Source organism: Triticum aestivum, chromosome 4D, assembly GCF_018294505.1.
Source record: "Triticum aestivum cultivar Chinese Spring chromosome 4D, IWGSC CS RefSeq v2.1, whole genome shotgun sequence".
Taxonomy (NCBI): Eukaryota; Viridiplantae; Streptophyta; class Magnoliopsida; order Poales; family Poaceae; genus Triticum; species Triticum aestivum.
In genome coordinates this window covers 132,254,860-132,278,298 of record NC_057805.1, presented here as the reverse complement: position 1 = coordinate 132,278,298, position 23,439 = coordinate 132,254,860, and positions in this window count along the sequence as shown.

Here is a 23,439-nt window from a genome sequence, read left to right as displayed (position 1 = left end):
CCCGCGCCGTCCGCCTCCGCCGTCCGCCGCACCCCCGAGTCGCGCGTCCGCTCCGCCGCCGCCCGGCGACCCTCGTCGCCGCTCCTCCTCGCCCGACCGTCGGCGCCTTCCTCCTCCCTCTCCGGTGCCTCGCCGCCCTTCCTCGGCTCCAACTCCGGCAAGCTCGCGCCGCCGCCTCGGCTCCCGATCCAGATCTAGACGAGGTTGACTTTTCCCCCGAAATCCTCCAAGTCCCGAATAGTTTTCACATTATGTGCTCATGTTCATCGCATCATATCTCATTGCATACTGCTCCATTTTGTGCGCATTGTTGAGGATATAGACCTTAGAGTCACCCGCCAGGAGGGGCCGGGTTACTCATATGGTCACTGCCAGAAGCCTGGCGCCAAGCTTAAAGACGGTGGGCCAAAGATGGGCTTAAGACCCGGATATGGCTTAAGGCCCGTCGTTGCAATCATTATTATGGTAGAACTTGTAGTGTAAGGCAAGAATAGTTGAGAGTCCGAGCCGGACACTCTTATGAGCCGGCCGGGACTCTGAGAGCTGCTGGGCGTCAGCCTCCCTATATAAAGGGACGACCTGGCAGCGGTTTAGGGACAAGAACAATCTGATCGAGAGCCGGGCATAGCAGTTTAGCTCCCTGGTGATCGTAACCCTAATCAATATCACCTCAAACTGGACATAGGCTTTTACCTTCACCGTAAGGGGCCGAACCAGTATAAACCCCCGTGTTCCTTGTCCCGCATTAACCCCTTCAAGCTTCCTAGTTGCGATGGCTCCACGACTAAGTTCTAGCTCGAGGACATCTGCCGTGACAATTCCACGACAGTTGGCGCCCACCGTGGGGCCAGCGCACGGTGGATTTGAGTTCTTGAAGGGCAGCTTCGAAGGGCTCAAGGGATACACTGTGGGCCGGATGACCAAGAGTCATCGCGGCAAGCTCTACATCGACGATGCAAACTGGGGCCCCGACGCCGGCTCAATTGAGTACGGGTACCGGGTTCCCTTCGGCGGAATTCATGTTTTCATTGGCAAGATTGATGAGCCGGGCCCTGAGCCGGATCTCTGCGCCGATCTCATTGAGACGGCTCAGCGTGCACGACCCACCCGGGCCCGGCCTGCCTTAAGGCGCGCGTTTGTGGGATGTATCCACGGAGGGCCCTCTGATCAATCTGGGGCTGGTGATGAGGCGGCCGCTGGCTCTGACGGCGAGTCGGCCACCGATGAGTCAAACTCGTTGTATCAGCTTCAAGATGGCAGGCTCATGGGTTGTTCCGATGGTGACAGTATTCCGGACCCGTTTGAGCTGCCAAGTCAGGTTGGAGTCTTTATGGCTGGCGCGTAGCCTGTTCAGAACCCCGCTGCTGGAGCGGGAAACCCGGTGCCTTCTCCGGCTCAGGTACTGATGGATCTCACGGACAAGATGACGGCCCTGTTAACCGCCACGGTTGACCCGGCGGATCAAGCTCAGCATGATGCGGAGGTGGCACAGTTAAAATTGGATCTAGTGAAAGCTAAGGAGGAGCTTGCAGCAGAAGGGATCAGGATGGCTGCAGAGAGGGCGGCTCTCGATGCCCAAACTCAGCTGATCCAGGCGCAGTCCTTCCAACTCACGATGGATCAGAACGCGTCCAATGAGGTCATGAGAAGGAGGCATCAAAAGACCCAATCTCGACTCACTCCGGTTTACGATCCACGCAACCTCTTCAACACGCCAGGTGCAGGGTCTAGTAACCCGCCAGGGGTCATAGTGCCCGGGTCTGGAGCCCCTATTCAGCCACGAGTAATGGGGCCTCCCCAGGTGCCCCCTGCCCCACCTCAAGACGTGCCAATACCCCCGGGTCATTATAATAACCCGCTGGAGAACATGGTCGCTGCGGCAGCACGGCTGGCGGCTCTCCCAGTTGACGGCGACTCTCCGACGGCTATTGAAACCCGCCGGGTTAGGGAACTCCTTCAGACAGCTCTGGCGCAGCAAGAGGCGTACTCCTACAGCCGGGACAGGATCCACTCGACCCCTCGTCCAGGCCAGAGCCCGAGTCACAGCCGGCACATGGTCTCCGCAACCGGCTCAAGTAACGTCCGACGCCATGACCCGCCCCCTGGCCACGGCCCGGCTCATAATGGAGCCTTTCACGCAGCAGACCAGGACAGAGCGCGGCAAGAGGCGGAGCAAGTGCCTCAATTGACGGCTTACCAGACCCCCCGGCTTATCCGACGACTTCCGTCAACGTGGGCATCCCTACCAGGACCGGGGGTGTCCCTTGTTTAGTGCCAGCTATCCGTAATGAACGTCTACCTAAGGACTTCAAGGGCCCTAGGAAGGTGCCTAATTACACAGCTGACTTACAACCCGCAGCCTGGATCGAGAGTTACGAGATGGCCATGGAACTACTGGAGGTCAGTGAGGCGGCAATGGCCAAGTACTTCACCATGATGTTGGATGGGACTGCCCGCACTTGGTTGAAAGGGCTACCACCGAACTCCATCGGGTCTTGGGCTGAGCTGAAAGCCCGGTTCATCCAAAACTTCAAGGATACCTGCAGGCAGTCGATGTCAATTGTGGATTTGACTAACTGTAAGCAGCAGGAGGGTGAATCCACGACGCATTGGGTTCGCCGGGTCAAGGAGATCATACATTCGTCAGATAAGATGGATGCCGGCTCTGCAGTCTTAATGCTGGAACAGAATTGTCATTTCGTGCCCCTGAAGATGAAACTCGGGCGGCTTAAGCGCGACTGCAGTGATATGGGTACACTAATGGCGGCTCTTGTTAAGTACGCCGATTCTGACGGTACCAAGGATCCCCCTTCAGATGATGAAAGGGCAGGGAAGGGAAACAAGAACGGCAACAGCAAGGGTCTTCAGCATAACCCGGGGAACCAAGGAGGAGGCAAGTGCAAGGCCGACGGCAGCCTAGAGTTTGTGGCCAACGCCAGCTCACAAGGGAATAACCAGCGACGTAAGGGGAGGCTCCCTCCCCGAGGCGGGAGGTCAGGTTCGACGCTGGAGCAGCTGTTGAATGAGCCTTGTCCAAGGCATGGCTCTAGAGAGAAGCCAGCAACTCATCTGTGGAAGGATTGTGCAATCATGAAGGCCTTTAAGAATTACAATGGCCCGGGCGGTGGCTCAGGCGCCGGCGGCTTTCATGTCCCGGGCGGCGGCTCAAATTCCGGTCCTCAGAACGGTCAAGGGGGCTTTAATCAACAGTCTGGCCAGGGTCATCAACAGCAGCAGGGGGTTATCAGACCAATCCAAAGCAGCTTAGCGGTGGACAGTATCATGTGTTTACCACTAGTTTGTGCAAGCGATATCAGAAGCTTCACAAGAGGGCTGTGAATGCTGTTGAGCCGGCGGTTCCACGCTACTTGCGGTGGTCTGAGCAGCCTATAGTGTGGAGCAGGGACGATCACCCTCCACGGGTGGATAATCCGGGTCACTTGGCCCTGGTGGTGGCTCCTCAGGTGGGAGGATATAAGTTCACTAAGGTGCTCATGGATGGAGGCAGCAGCATCAACATCCTCTATTATGAGACATTCCGTCGTATGGGGTTGATTGATAAGAACCTCAGCCAGTCCAACACTATTTTCCACGGGGTGGTACCTGGTAAGTCGGCTTATCCAGTCGGTAAGATTGAGTTGGAAGTGGCCTTTGGAGATGAGAACAACTACAGGGTGGAGAAATTGACCTTTGAGGTGGTCAAGATAAGAAGTCCATACCATGCTATATTTGGACGGTCGGCTTACGCCAAGTTCATGGCACGGCCGTGTTATGTATAGTTACAGCTCAAGATGCCGGGTCATAATGGGACCATTACGGTTCACGGCAGCCGGAAAGTGGCTCTGGAGTGTGAGGAAGGCGATGCAGCTTATGCAGAATCTGTTTGTGCAACAGAGGAGTTGAGGTTTTACAAAGACAACGTTGACCCAATAGATATGACCTCTTTGAAGAAGCCGACTACGGAGAATGAGCCGGCAATGAAATTTAAGTCAGCTGATGAGACTAAACTTGTTGATTTCGTTCCAGGAGACTCATCTCAGCAATTTAGCATCAGTGCCAATCTGGATCCAAAATAGGAAGGCGCGCTCATCGATGTCATCCGTGAGAATAGGGACATCTTCGCAAGGAAACCTTCTGACATGCCAGGTGTGCCTAGAGAACTCGCTGAGCACACTCTCAATGTTGATCCGAAATTTAAGCCGGTCAGGCAGTTCCTTCGGCGGTTTAATGAAGAGAGGCGGAAAGCTATTGGTGAAGAAGTGGCCCGGCTCTTGGCGGCCGGGTTTATTGTTGAAGTCTTTCACCCAGAGTGGTTAGCTAACCCGGTGCTTGTACTCAAGTAGAACGGCACTTGGCGGATGTGTGTGTATTATACGGACTTAAACAAGGCGTGTCCGGCTGATCCTTTTGCCCTCCCCCGTATTGATCAAATCATTGATGCTACGGCAGGTTGTGCGCGCTTAAGTTTCTTGGATGCTTATTCCGGATATCATCAGATTAAGATGGCAGTTAAGGACCAGGAGAAGACGGCGTTCATCACTCCCTTTGGAGCCTTCTGCTATGTGTCTATGCCCTTTGGACTTAAGTGTGCACAGGCGACTTACCAGCGTTGTGTACAGAACTATCTTCATAAACAGATTGGGCGCAATGTTCACGCTTATGTGGACGATATTGTGGTTAAGTCCATAAAAGAGGAAACCCTGATAGATGATTTAAGGGAAACCTTTGATAATCTCCGGGTCTACAAAATGATGCTTAAGCCGGCCAAGTGTGTCTTTGGTGTCCCTGCAGGCAAGCTCTTGGGTTTTTTGGTTTCTGACAGAGGCATTGAGGCTAACCCGGAGAAGATCAAGGCCATCACCTCCCTGGCTAAGCCGGCGTGTATAAATGACATTCAGTGTTTGGCGGGTCGCATCGCTGCTTTAAGCCGGTTTATAAGCCATTTGGGTGAGAAGGCCATGCCATTATATCAGTTGATGAAGAAAACTGATAACTTTGTCTGGAATGATGCGGCTAATACTGCCTTTGAGGATTTGAAAAAGCAGCTGGCAGAGCCCCCAGTCCTTGCTGCTCCGGTTGATAAGGAGCCCTTATTACTGTACGTGGCGGCGAACACACGAGCCGTCAGCGTGGCTATGGTGGTGGAGCGCAAGGAGGAGGGCAAGGAGCATCCGGTTCAGCGGCCGGTTTATTATGTCAGCGAAGTGCTCATTGAGTCCAAGCAGCGATATCCGCATTGGCAGAAGCTTGTTTATGGTGTGCTCATGGCAAGCCGGAAACTCAAGCATTATTTTCAGGGTCATCCCATCACTGTGGTCAGTTCTGCCCCTCTTGGTGATATCATTCAAAACAGGGAGGCCACAGGGAGAGTAGCTAAGTGGGCTATAGAGCTCGGACCTCATGGTCTCAAGTACGTGCCACGCACTGCTGTTAAATCTCAGGCCTTGGTGGATTTCATCAATGACTGGACAGAGTCACAAGTGCCCGAGCAGAAGCCGGATAACACATATTGGACTATCCACTTCGATGGGTCCAGGCAGTTGGAGGGCTCGGGGGCTGGAGTCGTGTTGGCTTCCCCTAAAGGTGACAAGTTCCATTATGTGCTACAGTTGCTGTTTGCTTGCACTAACAACGCGGCTGAGTACGAGGCCTTGCTCCATGGTCTTCGGATGGCTAAGGAGATGAGCTTAAGCCGGGTAAGGTGCTTCGGTGACTCAGACTTGGTGGCTCAACAAGTATCAGGAAAGTGGGATTCCAAGGACCCTCTCATGGCGGCTTATCGCCGCGAGGTTGATGCCATTGCTGGGCACTTTCAGGGTTATCAAGTGGAACACATCGATCGCAGGAAGAACGAGGCGGCGGATGCTTTAAGCCGGCTGGGCTCTCAGCGAAAACCGGTGCCGCCCAACACTTTCCTGGACGTCCTGTATAGCCCTTCTGTTAAGTTGCCTACAGAGGAAGACTTGGCTGTCCCTGACCCGGAGGCCCGACTGGTGGCGGCTCTTCATATCATACCAGACTGGACAATGCCATATCTGGCTTACATGACCCGGGGCGAGTTGCCTGAGGACGAAACTTTGGCCAGGCAAATAACCCGGCGGGCTAAGTCAATGATTGTTATCAATGGAGAGTTGCATCACCGCGGTGTTACGGGAGCGTTTCAGCATTGTGTTTCCCCTGAGGAAGGTCAAGAAATCTTGCGTGAGATCCATGAAGGGGATTGTGGCCATCATGCCGGCTCAAAGTCTCTTGTGGCTAAGGTTTTTCGTCATGGTTTTTATTGCTTAACGGCTCATGCTGATGCGGAGGACTTGGTCAGTAAGTGTGATGGTTGCCAGAGGTTCTCACGACGGGCTCACGTGCCGGCTCAGGAGCTGAGGATGATCCCAATCACTTGGCCCTTTGCGGTCTGGGGGCTTGATATGGTTGGGCCTTTTAAGAGGTCCAAAGATAAGAAGACCCACCTCTTGGTGGCAGTTGACAAATTCACAAAGTGGGTGGAAGCTGAGCCAGTTAGCAAGTGCGATGCAGCCACGGCGGTTCAATTTATGAAAAGGTGATTTTCCGCTTTGGTTTTCCGCACAGCATTATAACTGACAATGGCACCAATCTCTCCAAAGGCGCCATGGAAGAGTTTTGTCAACGAGAGCATATCCGACTTGATGTTTCCTCAGTGGCTCATCCTCAATCCAATGGTCAAGCTGAGAGAGCTAATCAGGAGATTCTGAAGGGCATCAAGCCCCGGCTTTTGGTCCCTTTGCAACGGACGCCGGGTTGTTGGGTGGAGGAGTTGCCCTCCGTGTTATGGAGCATCAACACTACTCCTAATAGGTCTACAGGTTTTACGCCTTTCTTCATGGTTTATGAAGCAGAAGCAGTCCTCCCCAGTGACATCCATCATGACTCACCTCGCGTGGCGGCTTATGTTGAGGCGGATAATGAACAGGCACGCCAAGATGCTCTGGACTTGTTGGACGAACAGCGTGATGTGGCAGCAGCCCGGTCAGCGATTTACCAACAAGACCTGCGCCGTTATCATAGCCGATGGGTTAAATCCCGGGTCTTCCAAGAAGGCGATCTCATGCTCCGGCTCATCCAGGATCAAACAGATGCACACAAGTTATCCCCGCCTTGGGAAGGGCCCTTTGTGGTCAGCAAGAACTTGCACAATGGGTCATATTACCTCATTGACATTCGGGAGCACAAAGATTCACGTAAGTCGGAGGAAGAGACCCGTCGGCCATGGAACATAGCTCAGCTTCGGCCTTACTACACTTGAGCCACCGGCTCTCGTGGTGTACATATTTCTTTCAGCCATGTATATATTATGATAAGCAATAAAGCAGGACCTCTGTCCTTTTTTCTCCTCCAAATATGCACGTGTTGATTTCATTGCAAGATTACATGATGACTTAAAGGAGGATCCGGCTTATGATCGTATTCGAATCTAGCCGTAAGCAATAAGGTCACTTGGGGGCTTCCTGTTCAAACATGGGTCGTATTCGAACCAAAGAGAACATAGCTGTCGATACCCATTTGATTGGCAAAGTGCCGAGCTCATTGGGAGGTTACCTTTGGTCATATTTGAATCATAATTTAACCCCTTTGAGGACCGACGTGGATCGTATTCGAATCAGCGTCGTTAAACAATTCTTAAAAATCACTTGGGGGCTTCCTGTTCAAACATGGGTCGTATTCGAACCAAAGAGAACATAGCTGTCGGTACCCTCTTGATTGGCATCGCCACACCCACTGGGGGCTATATGATCGTATCCGAATCTTAGCTTAACCCCTTTGGGCCGGGTCTCTGGTCGTATTCGAACCGGAAGCCCCTAAGTTCTTCTGCTTTATCACAAGTTTTCTCTAATTATGTCAAGGTGTGTACAGCCGGGTCTCACTTTGCCGGCTTAACTTTGGTTTACAGTATTGCTGAACGCAATGGGTGTTATAAGACAGGTAAACCGGAGTTGCGGTACCAACTTTCTCCTCCGAGTTATCTAAACCGGAAGTATGCTTGCCGGCCGTTAAGTATGTTCTTACGGCTGTATTCAAGATATAATTGAAGACAAGTCCTCTTTGATTCATATTCCGGGTTATCTAAAATTTATGATTCTCAGGGTGGTAAGCCGCCTCGAGACTTGTGATTTGCCCTTCTATGCAGGATAATTAAATGCACCTCTTTTGAGGTTAAGAAAAACAAAGGATTGATTATGACCCGGAGAAACATCAAAGAGATAACTTCAAAAGACTTCAGCATTCAATACGTGCACGATGGCACGGCAGAGATAAACTGTTGCACCTATTCTATTACAAGACTCGCTAAGTCCACAAGGGTGAGGCATTGTTTGGTAAACCGCCCGCTGAGTTACGACGCTGGCTGAGTTGAAGTCTCCGGCTCGTCCCTATCTTCTCCTCCGGCTGATCCCAAGACCTGGAAAGTTGATGACTTCCAGTCGATGCCGCTGAGAGCTTCGAATTGGGCTTCCTCGTCAATTAACCCGGCCGGGTCAATCTCCGGGGCGGAAGTGTGCTGACGAGCCGGCGGGATCAAGTTGAGGGCTTCATAGCGAGGGGTTGGGATCCTCTGATTCTCTGCATTGTAACCCGGCTGGTACTTGGTTAGATCTGTATCGTTGCCAATGAGAGTAGCCACCGGGCGTACAGCCTTCACGCAAGCTGCGAAGTCCTTCTGATCAAAGGCGGTGCCGTCTTCCTTCAGGCTTGGGTAGCCGAGGGCGATGTCCGCCGAGTCTAGCTCTGGCAAGAACGCCTTGGCCCGGCTCAGCGCGGCGATTGCTCCGGCTCTTGCAGAGGCCCGTCGCAGCTCTTGGATCCGTTGAGGAAGAACGGCGAGCCGGCGAAGGACTTCCGCCAGGTGAGTCGGCACCTCGTTGGAGAGGGCCACCACAGCCAAGGCACGTTGTGACCCGGTGTAGAGTTGCTCCACCAGGGTGTATACGGCCTTCAGCTTGGTCACCACACTCTGATTGAGGTTGGCACTTCTGGGACCTGTTTAACAAAGACAGATAAGTCGCCGACAAGGATGAAATTATGAGATATACACATTCTAAAACTTGATGAAAGCCGGCGAGACGACTTACCGAAGATTGCGGCCACCATTTGGGACACTTGGCGCTTTAGGCCGGAGAGCTCAGCGGTCTTCTCGGAGAGAGTCTTCTCCGCCTGTTCAGCCCGGGTCACCAATGCGGCCTTTTCTTCGGCCCATGCCTTCCGCTCAGCGTCGAAATCCATCTTCAGCTTCTCTTGCGCGGCGATGCTGGACACGAACTTGGCGTTTGCCTTCCGGGTCTCCATTTCTTGCATCTTCAGCCGGCTCGTGAGATCAGCAAGGTCAATCTCCAGCTTCTTGCCAGCGGCCTGTATAAGTTTCCGGGTTATGGCATGAACAATTACTCTACAAATTTAAAGTCCCAAGCGTTTTCCAAGCAAAGACACTTGGCACTTGGGGGCTAATGCATATTGAACGTTTTCTATCTACATATTACCGGTTCAAATGGAGTAATCCGGAACCTAAGTCTACAACGTACTCAGTCATAAGTCGTCGACTTGGGGGCTAGCATGGTACAGGTAACTAAGCAGTAAATAAGAGGACAAAAGAGTAAATAAGAGGACAAAAGGATGTTACCTCAGACTTCTGCTGGATCTGGGTCACCATGGCAACCTCGGCGTCCCGGCTCTTGTGCACTTGGCTGATGTAGCCAGAGACGAGCTCTCCAATGCTCAGGTTGGTGTAGTCAGAGAGGTCCAGGTTCACCCGGTGGGGCTGCAGCAACTCCCCCTTAGCGGAGCACTTGGCCCGCACGGTAGGTCTCCCCGGTTCAACGAACTCCGTCCGGGTGATTACCATGTCCGGGTCATTTGTTGGTTGGGCCGAGCCGGAGGCCTCCGGGTCGGCAGAAGCTTCTACAGGCGCCGTGTCCATTGGAGTGGTGGCTTCGGGGGTGGAGGCAGCTGGCGGGTCTTGGACCGTCACCTCCGGCTCAGGCAAATCCGGCACTCCGGCCGACTTGGTTTTCTTCACCCTCTTGGTGAGCTTTGCCTGGGCACTGAAAGAACAACAAAGGTTAGTACAAAAAATATGAGTAAAGATCAGAACAACATGAGATGATTATCGTTACCCGGGCGCGGTCTTGAAAGCTGACAGATTCGACTGCATAGAGTCGCCGGAAGAAGGGGAAGTCTCCTGATAATTTGAGTGAGAAGAATTAAGTGGTTGGCGTATAACACCTGCAAAAGGATGAAAAGGGTATAATTTTGCGATCACCTCGGTCCGGCGTTTCCTTGATGCATCAGGTAACCCGGAGTAGAGGTCAGTGTCCTTGCTGGTCCGGGTGTGCCGCCGGCTCTCATGAACCTGTCGCTTCAAAATAAATTGAGGATCTTGGTAAGCTAAAGGATGGGAAAAGCTTACTTTCCGGGTTACTCTTCGGGTTTTCAGCCTTGGCAAGGGCTCCGAGTCAGAGGAAAGTATTGTTACCTCTTCAACCACCAGGTTACTGGCTCCGGTGTCCTCCTGTTGATAAACAGCATTGATAAGGTGGACAGAAATAAACGACAAGTATAACAAGAGCTTACAGGTTTAGGAATTACCTCAGACTCGGAGCTGTCACTTAGCTGCAACAGCTCCGAAGCAGTGGGCCTACTTCCCTTCTTACGGGGAGCAGCTTTCTTCACTTTTCTGGCCTTCTTGGCCGCCTCATGGTCATATTTGACTCGCCAGAACTTGTCGTCAGCCTGAAAAATACAATGATGATTTCTTCAAACGATTCAGATGAAGGTTATATACAGAAGAAGATAGGATGATCAGATTGGCGGCTTACCACTGGGGCTGGGTTGGTCTTGCAGAAGGGGGCTAACCCGGTCCTTCCACAGTCTGCCAGGCTCTCGTTCAAGAGAGCCTTGGTCATCTCCTCTGCAATGTCTTCAGGAAGATCATTGCGGCTGTGTATCTGAGGGTCGTCTTTTCGGCCCGTGTACTCACACATTAAGCCGGGGCGGCGGCTCAATGGGATCACCCGCCATGAGATCCAGACCCGGACCAAATCGATTCCATTTAGACCATTGCCCAGGAGAGCCTTGATCTTGTTGATGGTGGGAAGCAGAGGCTGGCGCTCCGTCGGAGTCAGTTTGTCTGACAATGGGTGTGTTGACTCCAGACGTGATGGGCGAAAGCCGGGCAGCGGACTTTCATCAGCCGGTGACGTATCTTGGCAATAGAACCAAGTCATGTTCCAGTCCTTTGGGTGGCTCGGCGGCTTGGCATAAGGGAAAAGACAGTCTCTTCTCCACTGAATGGAGATGCCACCTAGCTCTAGACTTGGTCCATTGGCGCACTCATTCTGACGGTTTAAGTAAAAAAGCTCTCTGAAGAGCAGCAGACTAGGTTCTTCTCCAAGATAAACCTCGCAGAAGACTTGGAAATTGCAGATGTTGGACACTGAGTTGGGTCCTATATCTTGAGGCCGCAAGTCGAAGAAGTTCAGAACGTCTCTGAAAAACTTTGAACCGGGCGGTGCGAAGCCCCGGCTCATATGATCCGCAAAAATCACTACCTCCCCGTCCTTTGGCTGTGGTCTCTCTTCTGACGGGTCAGGGGCACGGTAGGACATGACATACTTCTTGGGCAGATATCCGGCCTTAACAAAATCTGCTAGGGTCTCATTGGTGACATTGGACCTCATCCAGTTGCAAGTAATGGGAGCTTTGGGAGGCATGGTGAAAGTCGGCGGTCTATGATAAAAGGAAAAACGTCCAGGTTAATTATGAGCCGGAGGAAATCTACAGTTCAATGTCAAGGTGGCGGCTTATGAAGGGGACTAATGGTATACACTTAAGTGCATCGGGCTATTTAAGCCGCCGAGGGATTGAGAGTAATTTGATTGTCTACACGCCTTATTACAGCTAAGCCGGAAATTTTTATGGCGCATGGCTTTCTTTAAGCCGGACGGTTCTACGGCGCGTGGTTTCTTTAAACCGGAACTATAAACCGCCGGGATTCAATGATTGCAGTTTTTTACGAAGTGTGGTAAAACAGGTTTCACACATTGCGGTAACTTTTTTGGATCAAAATGGTCGGGCAAAAGAAAATTTTTTAGACCTAGAAACAGAAGCGAGTGAGTTCTTGGGCTCGAACAGAGTTCCTATGCAGTAAAAAGAGAGCTGCTTGCGTGTAAAATGGGTGCTAAACAGTCACCGCAATAGTTCTATGCAGATCTAAGATCAAAAGGAGCAGTAAGAAAGAAAACTACCGGAGTTTGTGGCAATGGTGATGAACTACGAAGAACGGACGAACTACTCGAGCCCTAGTATGGATCTGCCCTAGGGAGTAGCGGAGACTCACCGGAGCTGGAGAAGAGCGGCGGTTGCCGCCGTTTGTCTGGTCCAAGTCAGGGTGATGCAGCGGCCAAGGTTGACGAAGACCGGGGGCGCGACGGCGGTGGCAGTAGCAGAGCTCGAGCAGAGGAGCAATGGCACGAGGAAGAAGATGGAGAGAGAAGTGGCTGAGAGCCCGTCGGGCCGGCCTATTTATAAGGCAAGTTCATAAGTGGGCGCGAGATTCAAGGAGACCACGGCGTGGTTATCCCCCCACGAAACGCCTCGATTTTCGGGATGACAGTAAAGAAAAAGATCCGTTGCGGATCTGGCGGAGTAAAAAACGGACTTAATGGAAGATGACGTCACGGCGGATTATCCGGAGTCCAGAGGATGACGTCACGCCGGGTTATGGCCTTTACACGCCGATGGTTTTCTGTCGAAGGAATGGAAGATTGATATGAGCCGGCTCAAATCAATCTGGGGCCTAATGTTGAGGATATAGACCTTAGAGTCACCCGCCAGGAGGGGCCGGGTAACTCATATGGTCACTGCCAGAAGCCCGGCGCCAAGCTTAAAGACGGTGGGCCAAAGATGGGCTTAAGACCCGGATATGGCTTAAGGCCTGTAGTTGCAATCATTATTATGGTAGAACTTGTAGTGTAAGGCAAGAATAGTTGAGAGTCCGAGCCGGACACTCTTATGAGCCGGCCGGGACTCTGAGAGCTGCTGGGCGTCAGCCTCCCTATATAAAGGGACGACCCGGCAGCGGTTTAGGGACAAGAACAATCTGATCGAGAGCCGGGCATAGCAGTTTAGCTCCCTGGTGATCGTAACCCTAATCAATATCACCTCAAGCTGGACATAGGCTTTTACCTTCACCGTAAGGGGCCGAACCAGTATAAACCCTCGTGTTCCTTGTCCCGCATTAACCCCTTCAAGCTTCCTAGTTGCGATGGCTCCACGACTAAGTCCTAGCTCGAGGACATCTGTCGTGACAATTCCACGACACGCATGATATATCGAAATGTTAGTATCGAGATGCTCTTCATTTTGTTCCATTGTGCCATGCTCGTTTGAGTCCATCTTGATGCCCAAATCTCTGGGGCAAGAACTACTCTTCATCGCATCTTATCAGCAATTGATGTGTGCATCTTATGAGCATGAGCTCTACAGGTGTTTTGATCTATGTCATGCCATCTTTACAGAGGTGTATGCCATGTATTTTTGTGATCTATGTGGTGACTAGCACAAGCATGCAAACTAGGCTTCGTGATGTTTCTGTTTTCAGGGACTTAGAATTTTGCCAAGTCTGTGACTGCTGTTATTTTGTTGCCATGTATCCATGTGTCTACAGAGAGATCCATATTTATTTTGAGTATGTTCACTAAGGATGTTTTGTAGATATAGTTGTGCTATATCCATCCATGCCCCTGTTTGCAATTATGGAGTGCACTAGCATGCCTTAATCTTGCTCTACTTTTGCTATAAAATATTCCTGGCAGATTGTTAACATGATATTCAATTTTGCCAAGGTTGTTGTAGTTGTTTTATACATGCTATGAACTTGTTCTTGCTATGGATAGCTTCATAAACATGCCAACTTTCTGTAGGTATGCATGTTTTGTCATGCATTGCTTTGTGATGAGTGAATCAAGCTCACAAAGATGCCTTCATATTTCTGTTAATGCCATGCTCTGTTTTCTGCTAAGTCTGAAACCTGTTAACGAAACTTGCTATGTTTACATGGGTGCCATCATATCTTCTGATCCTTTTTGGCTCATGGTCAGTAAGGGACTTTTGTTCTATGCACTTAGTAGGTTCATGCTATGCCTTGTTTTGCTATGTTAAGTTCCTGTAGCATGTAATTTTTTTGCTCTGAACATTGCTACCTGATGCTGTTTCAGCCATGTCCAGTAATTTCACCAAGTCTGTGAACCTGTTATCTTTTGCACTTTTGCCATGCTTGTTTGAACCTGTTATTTTGTGATCTAGCTGTAGCTCAGTGTTCATCTTTTGTCAAGTTTCTCCATTAGATTACTTCCATATGCTTTGTTGCTATGTTGGGGTGCTGTAGCATAGTTACTTGATGTATTCTAAGTGCTATCATGTTGTTAATCGCAGAATCGTGTCATTCTTGTTTTGCTTGCCATTTGCAAACCGTGCATCCGTTTCCGGTGATCTTTATATCGTTTTTGACCGAAATCATCTCATCTTTCCAGTGGCATACTTGGTTTGCCAAGTTACTGCCTTGTTCATTCTTTTTCTTCCGGAGCACGCATATGCATCGCATATCACATCCCGCATATCATGCATGTATTGCATCATGTTGCTTGTGCATTTCCCGTGATTGATTGTGGTTCCATTGCTTCTGTTCTTGCTGTGGGTAGAGCCGGGAGACGAGTTCATGAACGATGAGCCTGTTGAGTACGCTTACGAGGATCAAGCTTTCGACAACTCTGAGAACCTTGCAGGCAAGATGACCATACCCTCGAAATCACTTCTATCTTTGCTTTGCTAGTTGTTCGTTCTATTGCTATTCTGCGCTACCTACCACTTGTTATATCATGCCTCCCATATTGCCATGTCAAGCCTCTAACCATCTTTTCCTAGCAAACCGTTGTTTGGCTAAGTTACCGCTTTTGCTCAGCCCTTCTTATAGCGTTGCTAGTTGCAGGTGAAGTTGAAATTGGTTCCATGTTGGAACATGGATATTTTGGAATATCACAATATCTCTTATTTAATTAATGCATCTATATATTTGGTAAAGGGTGGAAGGCTCGGCCTTATGCCTGGTGTTTTGTTCCACTCTTGCCGCCCTAGTTTCCGTCATACCGGTATTATGTTCCTTGAGTTTGCGTTCCTTACGCGGTTGGGTGATTTATGGGACCCCCTTGACAGTTCGCCTTGAATAAAACTCCTCCAACAAGGCCCAACCTTGGTTTTTCCATTTGCCACCTAAGCCTTTTTCCCATGGGTTTTCGCGAGCCCGAGGGTCATCTTTATTTAAACCCCCGGGCCAGTGTTCCTCTGAGTGCTGGTCCAAACTAGAGCCCTTTGCAGCGCCACCTCGGGGAAACTTGAGGCCTGGTTTTAGTTGTACGGACTGCTCATCCGGTGTGCCCTGAGAACGAGAGATGTGCAGCTCCTATCGGGATTTGTCGGCACATTCGGGCGGCTTTGCTGGTCTTGTTTTACCATTGTCGAAATGTCTTGTAAACCGGGATTCCGAGACTGATCGGGTCTTCCCGGGAGAAGGTTTATCCTTCGTTGACCGTGAGAGCTTATAATGGGCTAAGTTGGGACACCCCTGCAGGGTATTATCTTTCGAAAGCTGTGCCCACGGTTATGAGGCAGATGGGAATTTGTTAATGTCCGGTTGTAGAGAACTTGTCACTTGACTTGATTAAAATACATCAACCGTGTGTGTAGCCGTGATGGTCTCTTCTCGGCGGAGCACGGGAAGTGAACACGGTTTGAGTTATGCATGAACGTAAGTAGTTTCAGGATCACTTCTTGATCATTTCTAGCTTCGCGACCGTTGCGTTGCTTCTCTTCTCGCTCTCATTTGCGTATGTTAGCCACCATATATGCTTAGTGTTTGCTGCAGCTCCACCTCATTACACCATCCTTTCCTACAAGCTTAAATAGTCTTGATCTCGCGGGTGTGAGATTGCTGAGTCCTCGTGACTCACAGATTCTACCAAAACAGTTGCAGGTGCTGACGATACCAGTGCAGATGACGCAACCGAGCTCAAGTGGGAGTTCGACGAGGAACGTGGTCGTTACTATGTTTCGTTTCCTGATGATCAGTAGTGGAGCCCGGTTGGGACGATCGGGGATCTAGCATTTGGGGTTATCTTATTTTCATTTGGATTTGACCGTAGTCGGTCTATGTGTGGATTTTGAATGATGTATGAATTAATTTATCTATTGTGTGAAGTGGCGATTGTAAGCCAACTCTCGGTATCCCATTCTTGTTCATTACATGGGATTGTGTGAAGATAACCCTTCTTGCGACAATACCACAATGCGGTTATGCCTCTAAGTCGTGCCTCGGCACGTGGGAGATATAGCCGCATCATGGGCGTTACACCCACTCACTTTCTTGTAAATACAGGCTTCTCCAAAAGTCTGTATAAAACCATATGCTTTGATCACACTACCAAAACGATTATTCCAACTCCGAGCTGCTTGCACCAGTCCATAAATGGATTGCTGGAGCTTGCACACTTTGTTAGCATCCTTTGGATCGATAAAACCTTCTGGTTGCATCATATACAACTCTTCTTCCAGAAATCCATTCAGGAATGCAGTTTTTACATCCATTTGCCAAATTTCATAATCATAAAATGCAGCAATTGCTAACATGATTCAGACGGACTTAAGCATCGCTACAGGTGAGAAGGTCTCATTGTAGTCAACTCCTTGAACTTGTCAAAAACCTTTTGTAACAAGTCGAGCTTTGTAGACAGTAACATTACCGTCAGCGTCAGTCTTCTTCTTGAAAATCCATTTATTCTCTATTGCTTGCCGATCATCGGGCAAGTCAACCAAAGTCCACGCTTTGTTCTCATACATGGATCCCATCTCAGATTTCATGGCCTCAAGCCATTTCGCGGAATCTGGGCTCATCATCGCTTCCTCATAGTTCGTAGGTTCGTCATGGTCAAGTAACATGACCTCCAGAACAGGATTACCGTACCACTCTGGCGCGGATCTTACTCTGGTTGACCTACGAGGTTCGGTAGTAACTTGATCTGAAGTTATATGATCATCATCTTTAGCTTCCTCACTAATTGGTGTAGGAGTCACAGGAACTGATTTCCGTGATGAACTACTTTCCAATAAGGGAGCAGGTATAGTTACCTCATCAAGTTCTACTTTCCTCCCACTCACTTCTTTCGAGAGAAACTCCTTCTCTAGAAAGGATCCATTCTTAGCAACGAATATCTTGCCTTCGGATCTGTGATAGAAGGTGTACCCAACAGTCTCTTTTGGGTATCCTATGAAGACACATTTCTCCGATTTGGGTTTGAGCTTATCAGGTTGAAGCTTTTTCACATAAGCATCGCAGCCCCAAACTTTAAGAAACGACAACTTGGGTTTCTTGCGAAACCACAGTTCATAAGGTGTCGTCTCAACGGATTTAGATGGTGCCCTATTTAACGTGAATGCAATCGTCTTTAAAGCATAACCCCAAAACGATAGCGGTAAATCAGTAAGAGACATCCTAGATCGCACCATATCTAATAAAGTGCGGTTACGATGTTCGGACACACCATTACACTATGGTGTGCCGGGTGGCGTGAGTTGCGAAACTATTCCGCATTGTTTCAAATGAAGACCAAACTCGTAACTTGATAACCCACAAGTATAGGGGATCGCAACAGTTTTCGAGGGTAGAGTATTCAAGCCAAATTTATTGATTCGACACAAGGGGAGCCAAAGAATATTCTCAAGTATTAGCAGTTGAGTTATCAATTAAACCTCACCCGGATAACTTAATATCTGCAGCAAAGTATTTAGTAGCAAAGTAGTATGGAAGTAACGGTAACAGTGGCAAAAGTAACAGTAGCAGTTTTGTAGTGATTGTAACAGTGGCAACGGTAAAGTAACTAAGCAAAGAGCAATATGTGAAAAGCTCGTAGGCATTGGATCAGTGATGGATAATTATGTCGGATGCGATTATTCATGCAACACTTATAACATAGGGTGACACAGAACTAGCTCCAATTCATCAATGTAATGTAGGCATGTATTCCGAATATAGTCATACGTGCTTATGGAAAAGAACTTGCATGACATCTTTTGTCCTACCCTCCCGTGGCAGCGAGGTCCTATTGCAAACTAAGGGATATTAAGGCCTCCTTTTAATAGAGTACCGGACCAAAGCATTAACACTTAGTGAATACATGAACTCCTCAAACTACGGTCATCACCGGGAGTGGTCCCGATTATTGTCACTTCGGGGTTGCCGGATCATAACACATAGTAGGTGACTATAGACTTGCAAGATAGGATCAAGAACTCACATATATTCATGAAAACATAATAGGTTCAGATCTGAAATCATGGCACTCGGGCCCTAGAGACAAGCATTAAGCATAGCAAAGTCATAGCAACATCAATCTCAGAACATACTGGATACTAGGGATCAAACCCTAACAAAACTAACTCGATTACATGATAAATCTCATCCAACCCATCACCGTCCAACAAGCCTACGATGGAATTACTCACTGATGGCGGTGAGCATCATGAAATTGGTGATGGAGGAAGATTGATGATGACGACGGCGACGGGTTCCCCTCTCCGGAGCCCCGAACGGACTCCAGACCAGCCCTCCCGAGAGAGATTAGGGCTTAGCGGTGGCCCCATATTGTAAAACGCAATGAATCCTTCTCTCTGATTTTTTCTCCCCGAACGTGAATATATCGAGTTGGAGTTGAGGTCGGTGGAGCTCCAGGGGGCCCACGAGGCAGGTGGCGCGCCCCCACCCCCGTGGACAGGGTGTGGGCCCCCTGGCCTTGATTCTTTCGCCAGTATTTTTTATTATTTCCAAAAATATTCTCTGTGAAGTTTCAGGTCATTCCGAGAACTTTTATTTCTGCAAAAAAATAACACCATGGCAATTCTGCTGAAAACAGCGTCAGTCCGGGTTAGTTTCATTCAAATCATGCAAGTTAGAGTCCAAAACAATGGCAAAAGTGTTTGGAGAAGTAGATACGATTGAGACGTATCAACTCCCCCAAGGTTAAACCTTTGCTTGTCCTCAAGCAATTCAGTTGATAAACTGAAAGTGATAAAGAAAAACTTTTACAAACTCTGTTTGCTCTTGTTGTTGCAAATATGTAAAGCCAGCATTCAAGTTTTCAGCAAAGATTATTAGCTAACCATATTCACAATAACATTTAGGTTTCAAGTTTACTCATATCAATGGCATAATCAACCAGCGAGCAATAATAATCAATCTCGGATGACAACACTTTCTCAAAACAATCATAATATGATATAACAAGATGGTATCTCGCTAGCCCTTTCTGAGACCGCAAAACATAAATGCAAAGCACCTTTGAGGATCAAGGACTGACTAGACATTGTAATTCATGGTAAAAGAGATCCAGTCATACCCAATATAAACTAATAGTAATGGATGCAAATGACAGCGGTGCTCTCCAACTAGTGCTTTTTAATAAGAGGGTGACGACTCAACATAAAAGTAAATAGATAGGCCCTTCGCAGAGGGAAGCAGGGATTTGTAGAGGTGTCAGAGCTCGATTTTTGGAAATAGAGATGAATAATATTTTGAGCGGCATACTGTCATTGTCAACATAACAACCGAGAGATCTCGATATCTTCCATGCTACACACATTATCGGCGGTTCCCAAACAGAATGGTAAAGTTTATACTCCCCCTCCACCAACAAACATCAATCCATGGCTTGTCCGAAACAACGGGTGCCTCCAACTAACAAAAGTCCCGGGGGAGTTTTGTTTGCAATTATTTTGATTTGATTTGCTTAAAGCATGGGACTGGGCATCCCGGTGACCAGCCATTTTCTCGTGAATGAGGAGCGGAGTCCACTCCTCTTGAGGATAACCCGCCTAGCATGGAAGATACAGACAACCCTAGTTGATACATGAGCTATTCGAGCATACAAAACAGAATTTCATTTGAAGGTTTAGAGTTTGGCACATACAAATTTACTTGGAACGGCAGGTAGATATATACCGCATATTGGAAGGTATGGTGGACTCATATGGAATAACTTTGGGGTTTATGGAAGTGGATGCACAAGCAGTATTCCCACTTAGTACAAGTGAAGGCTAGAAAGAGACTGGGAAGCGACCAACTAGAGAGCGACAACAGTCATGAACATGCATTAAAATTAATAAACATTGAGTGCAAGCATGAGTAGGATATAATCCACCATGAACATAAATATCGTGGAGGCTATGTTGATTTTGTTTCAACTACATGCGTGAGCATGTGCCAAGTCAAGCCACTCGAATCGTTCAAAGGAGGATACCACCCTATCATACCACATCACAACCATCTTAATAGCATGTTCGCACGCAAGGTAAACCATTATAAACTCCTAGATGATTAAGCATGGCATAAGCAACTATAATCTCTATGTGTCATTGCAAACATGTTCATTCATAATAGGCTGAATCAGGAACAATGAACTAATCATATTTACAAAAGCAAGAGAGGTCGAGTTCATACCAGCTTCTCTCATCTCAATCAGTCCATCATATATCGTCGTTATTGCCCTTCACTTGCACGACCGAACGATGTGTATAATAATAATAGTGCACGTGCATTGGACTAAGCTGGAATCTGCGAGCATTTAATACAAGGGAGAAGACAAGGTAATATGGGCTCCTGGTTAAATCAACAATAATGCATATGAGAGGCACTTCAACATTTTAATTATAGTCTTCTCCTCTCGACCCCCAAAGAAAAGAAATAAAATAAAACTATTTACACGGGAAAGCTCCCAACAAGCAAAAGAAGAACGAGAAATCTTTCTGGGTTTTCTTTTAATTATCACTACTACAGGCATATAAAGTAAACTAGCTAGAAGCTACAACTATTTTTTTTTGTTTTTCTTAAGGTTTATCAAGCACACAAGAAGAAGGCATAAAAAGGAAAATAAACTAGCATGGATAATACAATGAAAAAGTATGAGCACCGACAACTAGAATGAGTGTGTGAACATGAATGTAATGTCGGTGAGAAATACGTACTCCCCCAAGCTTAGGCTTTTGGCCTAAGTTGGTTTATGCCCATGGATCAAAGTTATAGCTGGGGTCGTGCTGAGATGGATCCTCGGGGTGCCACTGGTTGGCAATCTCCTCCGAATCCCACTGGTAAACAGACTGACGGTGAGGATCAAATTGTGGCTCCGACTCTGGCTCTGGAGCTGGTGTGAGGTTCCGGTAGGCATGAATGGCTGCCGGCAGAACCAGATACTTGCCTGAAGATAAGTTAAACAAAGAAGGAGCAGGCAAAGTAATAGTTTCAAAGTAATCTTTATCAAATATCAGCCTATAGTTAAGCATCTTTTTCTTATTCTTAACAATAAAATCATGTGCTACCATACTCTTACAGTGTAGAAAAACAGGAGGCGGCAACTTTTGTTCTTTCTCATGATGCCTAATAGGTATGTTAAAGTGTGCAGCGAGGCGCGAGGCAAAGATACCTCCCAAGATGGGACCCTTTGTACGGTTCAGACTTAACCGCTTGGCAACAATAGCGCTTAGACTAAAAGTGTTATCACGAAACAAGGCATGGACCAAACTTACAATATCAGGGGCACTAAGGTTTCCACAGTTCCCGCGACCAATTAAACACCTACTAGCAAATATTGCAAAGTAACGCAGAACAAGAAAGTGTATGCTAGTAATTCTTGCATCGGAAACTTTCCTCGTTTCCCCTACAGCAATCATATCAATAAACCCTTCCACATGATTACGATGTGGTTCCTCTATGCTGCCCGTAAAAGGTATCTTACAGACCCGGCAGAAATCAAATAGTGACATCTCCTTAAACTCATCATATAGATAAAAATCCACCGAAGGTGGTGATCTCCTAGCATGAAAATGGAAATTTTGCACAAAAATATTAGTGAGTAGGAGATATTGTTCGCGCTGGTCACGGAGGAAGTCGGTGAGGCCTGCATTCTCAGCCAAATAATAAAAATCATCATGAATACCAGCTGCCCTCAAGAAATCATCACAAGGCCATTCACACGGCCGAACCTCCGCGGTGCGGGGGAGATTATATTTGGGCCTTTTATCCTCTTCACTTTGCTTATCCTTCGAGCTTCGGCTCGAAGAGCCCCTCAAAAATCTCTTCATCAATTTCTGAAAATTTCTGAAATTTTTAGTAACTTAAAATAAAAGTGAACCAAACTTAACAAAATTGATAGCAACTACTCCCACAAGTGCCTTGAGACTATATCATGCATTAGAACTACTTGGGACCAGATAAATTTGACATGCAAGCTCAAGAACAGGGTCACCTAAGCAGCAAAAATTTGCAATAAATAAAGCACTAGAACAAAAACTAATTGGACCATTGGAGGAGTCACATACCGAATAACAATCCCCCAAAGCAGTTTTGTGAGTGGAGCTTTGAACAAGGAGATCGAAAATGGCAGCAAGATGAGCTAGAACTCGTGCTTGAGCTGGTTGGTGATTTTTTTGGGAGGAAGAAGGAGTGTTTGGTGGCTGGAATAAGTGGAGGTGGGCCACCAGGGGCCCACGAGGTAGGGGGCGCCCAGGGGGTGTGGGCGCGCCCTGGACCCTCGTGGCTAGGTGCTTGCTCCCCCTGATGTGTTCTCAGTGCCAGATATTCTCAAATATTCTAGAAAAAATCATATTTCATTTTCAGGGCATTTGGAGAACTTTTATTTTCGGGGTATTTTTTATTGCATGGATAATTCAGAAAACTGACAGAAAATACTATTTTTGCTTTATTTAACCTAAATAACAGAAAGTAAAAGGAGGGTACAAAAGTTTGTGCTTTCTAACTTCATCCATCTCATGTTCATCAAAAGGAATCCACTAACAAGGTTGATCAAGTCTTGTTAACAAACTCATTCCGAATAACATGAAACCGGAGAATTTTTTAATAGCACTAGGTTACCTCAACGGGGATATGCACATCCCCAACAATAAGAATATCATATTTATTCTTGACAGTAGGAATAGGAAATTCAAAACCTCCAATAGTAATAGCTGAAAATTTTCCAATAGAATTGATACTGTGGACTTGAGGTTGTTTCCTCGGAAAGTGTACCGTATGCTCATTACCATTAACATGAAAAGTGACATTGTCTTTGTTGCAATAAATAACAGCCCCTATAGTATTCAAAAAGGGTCTACCGAGGATAATTGACATACTATCGTCCTCGGGAATATCAAGAATAACAAAGTCCGTTAAAATAGTAACGTTTGCAACCACAACAGGCACATCCTCACAAATACCGACAGGTATAGCAGTTGATTTATCGGCCATTTGCAAAGATATTTCAATAGGTGTCAAGTTATTCAAATCAAGTCTACGATATAAAGAGAGAGGCATAACACTAA